General features: G+C 52.3%; 2 pseudogenes; one reads left to right on the plus strand and one right to left on the minus strand.

The window, feature by feature from the left end:
• The first annotated feature begins 4,646 nt into the window (after positions 1-4,646).
• Positions 4,647-5,556, plus strand: LOC120257354 (annotated as a pseudogene).
• A 78-nt stretch (positions 5,557-5,634) lies between these two features.
• LOC120257355 lies at positions 5,635-5,792 on the minus strand (annotated as a pseudogene).
• Between the last annotated feature and the right edge of the window lie 1,527 nt (positions 5,793-7,319).

The following is a 7,319-nucleotide window of genomic DNA, read 5'->3' on the forward strand; positions in this document are numbered from 1 at the left end:
GCACTTGCAGTAGCACCGCGCATATTCGGACGTGTCATGCGTCCCCCATTCGACTCGAACTTCGGAGCTAAAGTCGGCATTCATCCATATCTTTGAAGATAAATGGTGTGACGGATGATGCCATCAAATTAAGAGCCTTCCCATTTTTCCTTAAAGGGAGAGCAAAGCGGTGGCTACACTCATTACCTAGAGCATTAATCACTACATGGGAGAGATGGTAGAAGCTATTCTAGCCCGTTATTTTTCCTCTGGAAAATCGACCAAAAGCTTAGGAATGAGATCTCATCCTTTATGCGGTTGTAATTGGAGTCTCTATTTGAGACATGGGAAAGGTTCAAGGAACTCACTGTGAAAGTGTCCCGTAACTGCGATTCCCAGTGGATGATTGTTCAAACCTTCTACAATGGTTTGAACCCGAGTACAAGAGCAACTCTTGGATACAGCGGTAGGAGGTACCTTAGGTAGCAAGACCCCGATGAGGCTCGTCGATTGATTGAGGAAATGGGGTTAAATAGCTACCGAGTGGAGCGCTAGGGAGAAGAAAAAGGTGGCCGATCTCCATGAAATTGATGTGGTAACTTCATTGGGCTGCCCAGTGGAGAGTTTGAGTAAGAAGCTAGATCTTATAGCTTGAATAGAGTTGCGTCCATGACCAATTGCACGGTTGTGGTGGAGGACATGCTCCCTCCGATTGCCCAATCGTCATTGGTGATGTTTCTTGAGTTGAGAGCGTTGACTTTGTAGGTAATGGCATGAGACCTCAAAGCGAACCCATCGACAATGACACCTACAACTCGAGGTTGGAAGAATCATCTCAACTTTTTCATGGAGTAATCAAGGACCACGAGAAGACCATGGGGCCATCGGGTTTCCAACAACAACAACAAGCCCCTCAAGTGGAAAAGCAAATTTCGAGGGCTTGAAACACAGAATAGCCGGATTTGGAGAAGCACTTGGCTAGATTTGTTCAATCGGCAAAATACAAGGTTTGAATCGATCAAGGCTACACTTACGCAATTACACGCCTCCTTGCACAACCTTGAAAATCAAGTGGGGCAAATTGCAAGTCTCTCTCGAGCCACATAGAAGTTTAGCAAGCAGCACGGAAACTAATCCGAGAGAACATGTGAATGTGATCACTTTGAGAAGTGGTCGTGAGGTTGAAGGGAGGCTTTCGAGTGAAAAGCTAAAAGAACACGCACCCGAGGTTGTAGAGGTTGAGAAGGGAGTAAACAAAGAGAAAGAGGTGGCCCCCCCACCTTTCAAGCCGAGAATCCCTTAACCCTCTAGATTGAAGAATGACCAAGGGGATGAATAGTATAAGAAGTTCACGAGTTTGTTCAAAGCAACTCCACATCAACATTCCTTTTGTTGAGGCATTGGCTCAAATGCCTAAGTATGCGAAGTTGCTGAAAGACCTATTGACCAACAAGAGGAAATTGCAGGAGAGTGCTTGATGGTGCTAGATGCTTCATGCTCGGCGGTGTTGCAAAAAGAACATACCGAACAAGAAGAAAGACCCGGGAAGCTTCATCATTCCATGTAACATCGGTAACTTAGGTGAGGAAATGGCATTGGCCGATTTAGGGGCGAGTATCAACGTCATGCCATATACTTTCTTCCAAAAGCTAGGCTTGGGTGAGCCTTGGCCTACTCGGATGACTTTACAATTGAATGACCGAGCAGTGCGACATGTCGAGAGGCATCAGCGAAGGCGTGCTTGTCAAGGTGGACAAAGTACATTTTTCCGGTTGACTTTGTAGTTCAAATGTACCCTTGATACTTGGGGAGACCGTTCTTGCGGACTTCCAAAGCATTGATTGACATGGACGGGACGGGGAGCTCACATTAAGAGTTGGAGACGATAAGCTCACATATCGCCTTACTGAACCATGCGGCATTCTCTCGATTTTTGATGATACTCTATAGTTTCTAGACACTCTCTGATGAAATTGTTGATGAATATATGCGGGGAAATGTTCAACCCGGATCCGTATGAAGGTTTGTTCAACCAAGAAGAGAGCAATGAAGAAGTAATGATGCTTGGTTCAAGCGGAGAGGAAACATCTACCCGGGGATCTTGAAGAAAGTGCTCGAGGAAAATGAAGAGGGCTCGAAGACGCCACGAAAGTGCTCAAGACTGTTGGAGGCGTAAAGGAGCCAAGGAAGTTGGATGAACCATTGTTAGGTGGTCCGAAGCCCGATAGTACACCCTCTACCCTCAAGAGACTTTGCTCATCATGCTTTCAAGCCATGGGTAAGAGGGCAACCTTCATTCATGAACCCCCTTGAGGTAAGAAAGATCGTCAAGCTTAGTGACGTTAAACAAGTGCTTCTTGGGAGGCAACCCAAGTGTTTCTTGTTTTTCTTACTTTTTAGTTTAGTTTGTTACATGAATAAAAGCTGATTAAGTGTTGGTGTTTTAATGTTTAGATGTTTGTGCTGCAATTTTATTGTGTGTTTTTCAAATTCATCGTGTGTTTTATGAAGAATTGGCGAAGGTTGGTCGTTTGAGTTCTATTTCATGTTTTTATACGGTAAATTTTTGCATACTAGGGCATGCTACGAGGTGTGTAAACATGTTCGGGAATATTTCTGCTGAGCACACGGGGTTTTTTTCTAAGTCATCCGGAGAAAACACTGCAGGGCGTGTGGAATTTCCATGCGCGCGTGGATGTCTCTTGTGAGCTCGTCCGGAGAAGGCACGGGCGTGCGGCTGCCCCTGTGGACGACTCATGCCAGCTGGGCGTGCGCTGTGGGGTACTTTCCGCTGCAGTTGTGTGAATTCCTGTAGAGTTGGGCAGATTTTCCATAGAACACACAGGGGCGTGGACTCGCCCTTTTGGGCGACCTTATGAGACCACACCGCAGGCGTGGGTAATTTCCGCTGCCCTGGTCTGCAATTCTGCGGGTGTTCCCTCCATCCCGAGAAAACACAGGGGCATGCGGCTGCCCCTGTGAGTTGGGCATGTGAATGTCCACGCCCGTGTGGAATTTCCGCACGGGAGTGTGGATGACTTGATATTATTACTCGGATGTCGAGGGAAGCCACGGTGCGTGCGATCGCCCTGTGGTTTTGGGCACGCAGGCGTGGATATTTTCACTGCGCCCATGTGAGATGCGTTCTAAGTCGGTGAGGTTTTTCGAGGCGCTGTGGCGTGCGTCGCCCTACTGTGGAGGTTTTGAAGTGAGGCACTGCGGGCGTGGGGAATTTCCACTGCGCTGGGTGTGAATCTCATAAACGCCAAAAAGTCACAGAGTTACATTTTAAAAAGAGGATGGTTTCTCTCCTCTTCACTAGTCCTTTTTCACTTGAAAACACTCTCCACGGTACTCTTGAGTCCATAGTGCGGTTTGGTGGGATTTTTAGCAAAGTTTTTCGGCCCGGCTCTTCATTTTCTTACTCCTCCTCATCGAGTAAATCCTTTTTCATCATCTTCTTAGATCAATTCATGATTTCTACTCGATTAATCGGTTAATAATGCTTCGTTTCTTCAATTGGAACAATGATTTTTGTTTGGAACGAAGTTAGAAATATTATTGAGTTGTATTTTTGGATTGTTGATGCGTGGCCGTGCGGTTCTCACGCGGCCCGTGAATACCTGCAGGGCGTGCGGAAATTCTACATGGCCCGTGTGGATTTTACTGCGGCATTGTTTTATCAACTTGTTTGATCAATTTCGTTTAAATTTTTGCGGATCGTGGCCCCTAGGTCCAAAGAAGGAAGGCGATAAGAGGCCACGTGACTCATCCTCCCGAGCCGAGGGCATGCGATGCAATTCCCGAACATTAGGTCCGTTATGAGCGATAGTCGGGATCTCGTTTCGGGACGGACTCGATTTACGGACACTACTATCTTCAGGAGCTTAGACGGTGATGAGTTCGACGATGATATTGAGGATCTAGTTTTAGAAAAGCGGTTGGCGACAATTGCTTGACTATTAGAAAACCGAGCCATCCCGAGTTTGCCTTTGGAGTGCTTTCTCCTCGTTCGAGAGTTTGATGACGTGTTTGAGACTTCGCGGTTTGGACACCATTCGAGTTCGGAGTATTTGGACACCACCATAGCTTGAGCATTACGGCGGGTTTTCCATCCTACTTGAAAGCATGCGAGGAGGCATTCCGCAGTCTGAGAGGGAGCTTTCGAGGTATTTTGCACGGTTGCCTACTAAATTTATCTCGGAATCTCCACCCCGCATAGAAAGCTTCTACAGTACTATGTGGTCAAGGTCGATTACAAACGCCAGGTGTCCAAGGCCACATGCCTTTCCTACACCGCATATAGATATTTGCGCCATCATGAGTAGGTCGGTGAATGGCCGTGGTGGCGATCTTGGTGTCTTGTCTGAGTCGAGGCTGCGTGCTTAGCTTTCTCGATGGTAGGCGGGCGTGCCGCGATCCACTTAGGGCACATCACGGGTGATTACATGGACACGTCGAGGACGATATGCTAGTGGGCGATCTTCTCGCCCTTAAATTACGAGATTAGTCTTTGGGCATGGGTCTCTTGGATTCCATTCGCGGGGCCGAGGAAGATGAGTGTGCCTCCACAGGTCTAGGGGCGATGCGGTTTGATGGGCATGATCCACGAGGAGTTCGGACGGGGTTTTTGCTTAATCCTACCAGCCCTGAGAGATAGCGCGAGGATGAAGGTGATGATTTCCGCGCCCGTCGGCACCATGCATGTCAGACTCAACAGTTACGTGTTTCAAGGCGGGTCGGGATGGGAGCCAGCGGGCGGTGCCTGGAGAGCGCGCCGGTGCCGTGGTGGGCACGCTGAGGGGCTGGCGCGCGCGCTCCGTCCGCGAGCCGCGCGGCGCGCGTCTCCTCGAGGCGGGGTCATCACGCCCGGGCTTGACCCGCCGGCGCAGCCGCATCGATCCGCGGCCCGAGCCGAGCGGCGGACCGGCTCGTCGCTCGTTCCGCATCCGGCCGGGCACGCATCGCGGCCCCCATCCGCTTCCCTCCCGGCAATTTCAAGCACTCTTTGACTCTCTTTTCAAAGTCCTTTTCATCTTTCCCTCGCGGTACTTGTTCGCTATCGGTCTCTCGCCCATATTCAGCCTTGGACAGAATTTACCGCCCGATTGGGGCTGCATTCCCAAACAACCCGACTCACCGACAGGCGCCTCGTGGTGCGGCAGGGTCGACGCAGCAGGGCTCTCACTCTCTCCAGCACACCTTTCCAGGGGACTTGGGCCTGGTCCGTCGCTGAGGACGCTTCTGCAGACTACAATTCGGGCAGCGTCACCGCCTGATTCTCAAAGCTAGAGCTCTTCCGGTTCAGCTCTGCCGTTACTAGGGGAATCCTCGTAAGTTTCTTTTCCTCCGCTTATTGATATGCTTAAACTCAGCGGGTGGCCCCGCCTGACCTGGGGTCGCGGCGCGAGGGCCTGCGGAAGGGGGTGATCATCCCCCCTCCGCGGCGGCCCTTGTCATCCGTTGGCGGCGCAGGGTTCCCCCCACCCCGCGCGGAGGGGGCGCGACGACCTCGGGATCTCGGCGCGAGGCCGGTCCAACGCTCGTCGCGCACCGCCCCGCTCCGGGGAGGCGACCGCCCGGTCTTCGAGCCCGCCGCGCGGCGGCCCGATCTCCGCGTCCGGCCGCGCTGCTGCCGCGGCGACTGCATTCGCGTGACGCCCAGGCGGGCGTGCCCCTCGGCCGGGTGGCCTCGGGCGCAACTTGCGTTCAAAAGACTTCGATGGTTCCTGATTCTGCAATTCACACCAAGTATCGCATTTTCAGCTACGTTCTTCATCGATCACGAGAGCGAGATATCCGTTGCGAGAGTCGTGTGACTCCAGTGTCGTTTCTTTCCTCCGCGCCGGCGCGCGGCGCCAGCGAAAGCAGCGCCGCCGCCCGTCGCGTCGGCCGGATCCTTGGCGCTTCCGCGCCCGGTTGTGAAGTACGTGTCCTCGCGCCCGCCCCGCGCCCGCGCGGCCGGGCGCGCGCCGGCAGTGGCGAGCAGAGTCCAGCGCGGCACGCCGGCTGGCGGGCGGTGACCGCGGCGCTCGCGCGCGCACGCTCGGCCGCGCCTCGGCGTGTGTTCGGGTCTTCAGCGTGTTTGCGGTGGTCTGGACAATGATCCTTCATGGTTCACCTCACGGAAACCTTGTTCGACTTCTCCTTCCTCTAAATGAGTAAAGGTTCGGTGGACTTCTCGCCGGCGTCGCGGCAGGACCGCGTCGCGCGATCCGAACACTGCACGGACCCATTCAATCGGTGAGGGCGGCGGGCGGTGTGTTACAAGGCGAGGGGCGTAGTCAAGCGGTGATGACTCGCGCTTGCAGATTCCTCGTTGAAGAGCCAACAGTGCAATGATCTCTATCCCCATCACGATGAAATTTTACAAGATTACCGGGCCCTGTCGGCCCAGGGCTATGAACTCGTTGAATACCATCGATGTATGCCGCGTCTGACCCGAACATCTAAGGGCATCACGGAACCTGTTATTGCCTCAAACTTCCGTGGCCTCAAAGCATCTGGCTGAGGGATTCTCAGCATAGCTAATAGCGGGGCTGAGGTCTGGGTCGTAGCCGAATTAACGACAGGACTGAGTATAGCACCAGCACACCCATAGAATCCAAGAAAGAGCTCTCGATCGTCAATCCTTGCTACTGTCGGGACCTGGTAAGTTTCCCGATGTTGAGTCAAAATTAAGCCAGCAGGCTCCCTCCCCTGATGGTGACCCCTTCCGTCAATTCCTTTAAGTTTCAACCCTTGCGACCATGCTCCCCGGAACCCCAAGACTTTGATTTCTCCCTAAGGTGCGGCGGGTCTAAAAGCATCATCACGCGATCCACTGGTGGGGCATCGTTTTATAGTTGAGACTAGGGCCGGTATCGATAGTCTTGATCCCCAACTTTTCGTTCTTGATCAATGAAAACATCCCTTGGCAAATGCTTTCGCAGTGGTTCATTCTTTTCATAAATCCAAGAATTTCACCTCGACAAAATCCCGAATGCTGCCCTCGTGATCCCTCTTGTCCATTCTCCGATCCGAAGGCCAACTGTGGGACGAATCTATGATGTTGTTATCCCATGCTAATGTATCGAGAGCGTGGGCTTGCTTTGAAACACTCTAATTTCTTCAAAATAGCGGTGGCGGAGAACCTGACCCGGCTTGATTAAGGCTAGGGCGCCTTCAGCCTGACGAGGACGGGACAGACGGTGCCACGGGGCGGACCGACCAGCGGCCCCACAGGTCCGACTACGAGCTTTTTAGCAACAACTTAAATGCTCGCTATTGGGCTGGAATTACCGCGAGCTGCGGCACGGACTTGCCTCAATGGATCCTCGTTAAAGGGTTTAGATTGTACT

The sequence above is a fragment of the Dioscorea cayenensis genome, unplaced genomic scaffold (genome assembly GCF_009730915.1).
Source record: "Dioscorea cayenensis subsp. rotundata cultivar TDr96_F1 unplaced genomic scaffold, TDr96_F1_v2_PseudoChromosome.rev07_lg8_w22 25.fasta BLBR01002037.1, whole genome shotgun sequence".
In the NCBI taxonomy this organism is placed as follows: domain Eukaryota; kingdom Viridiplantae; phylum Streptophyta; class Magnoliopsida; order Dioscoreales; family Dioscoreaceae; genus Dioscorea; species Dioscorea cayenensis.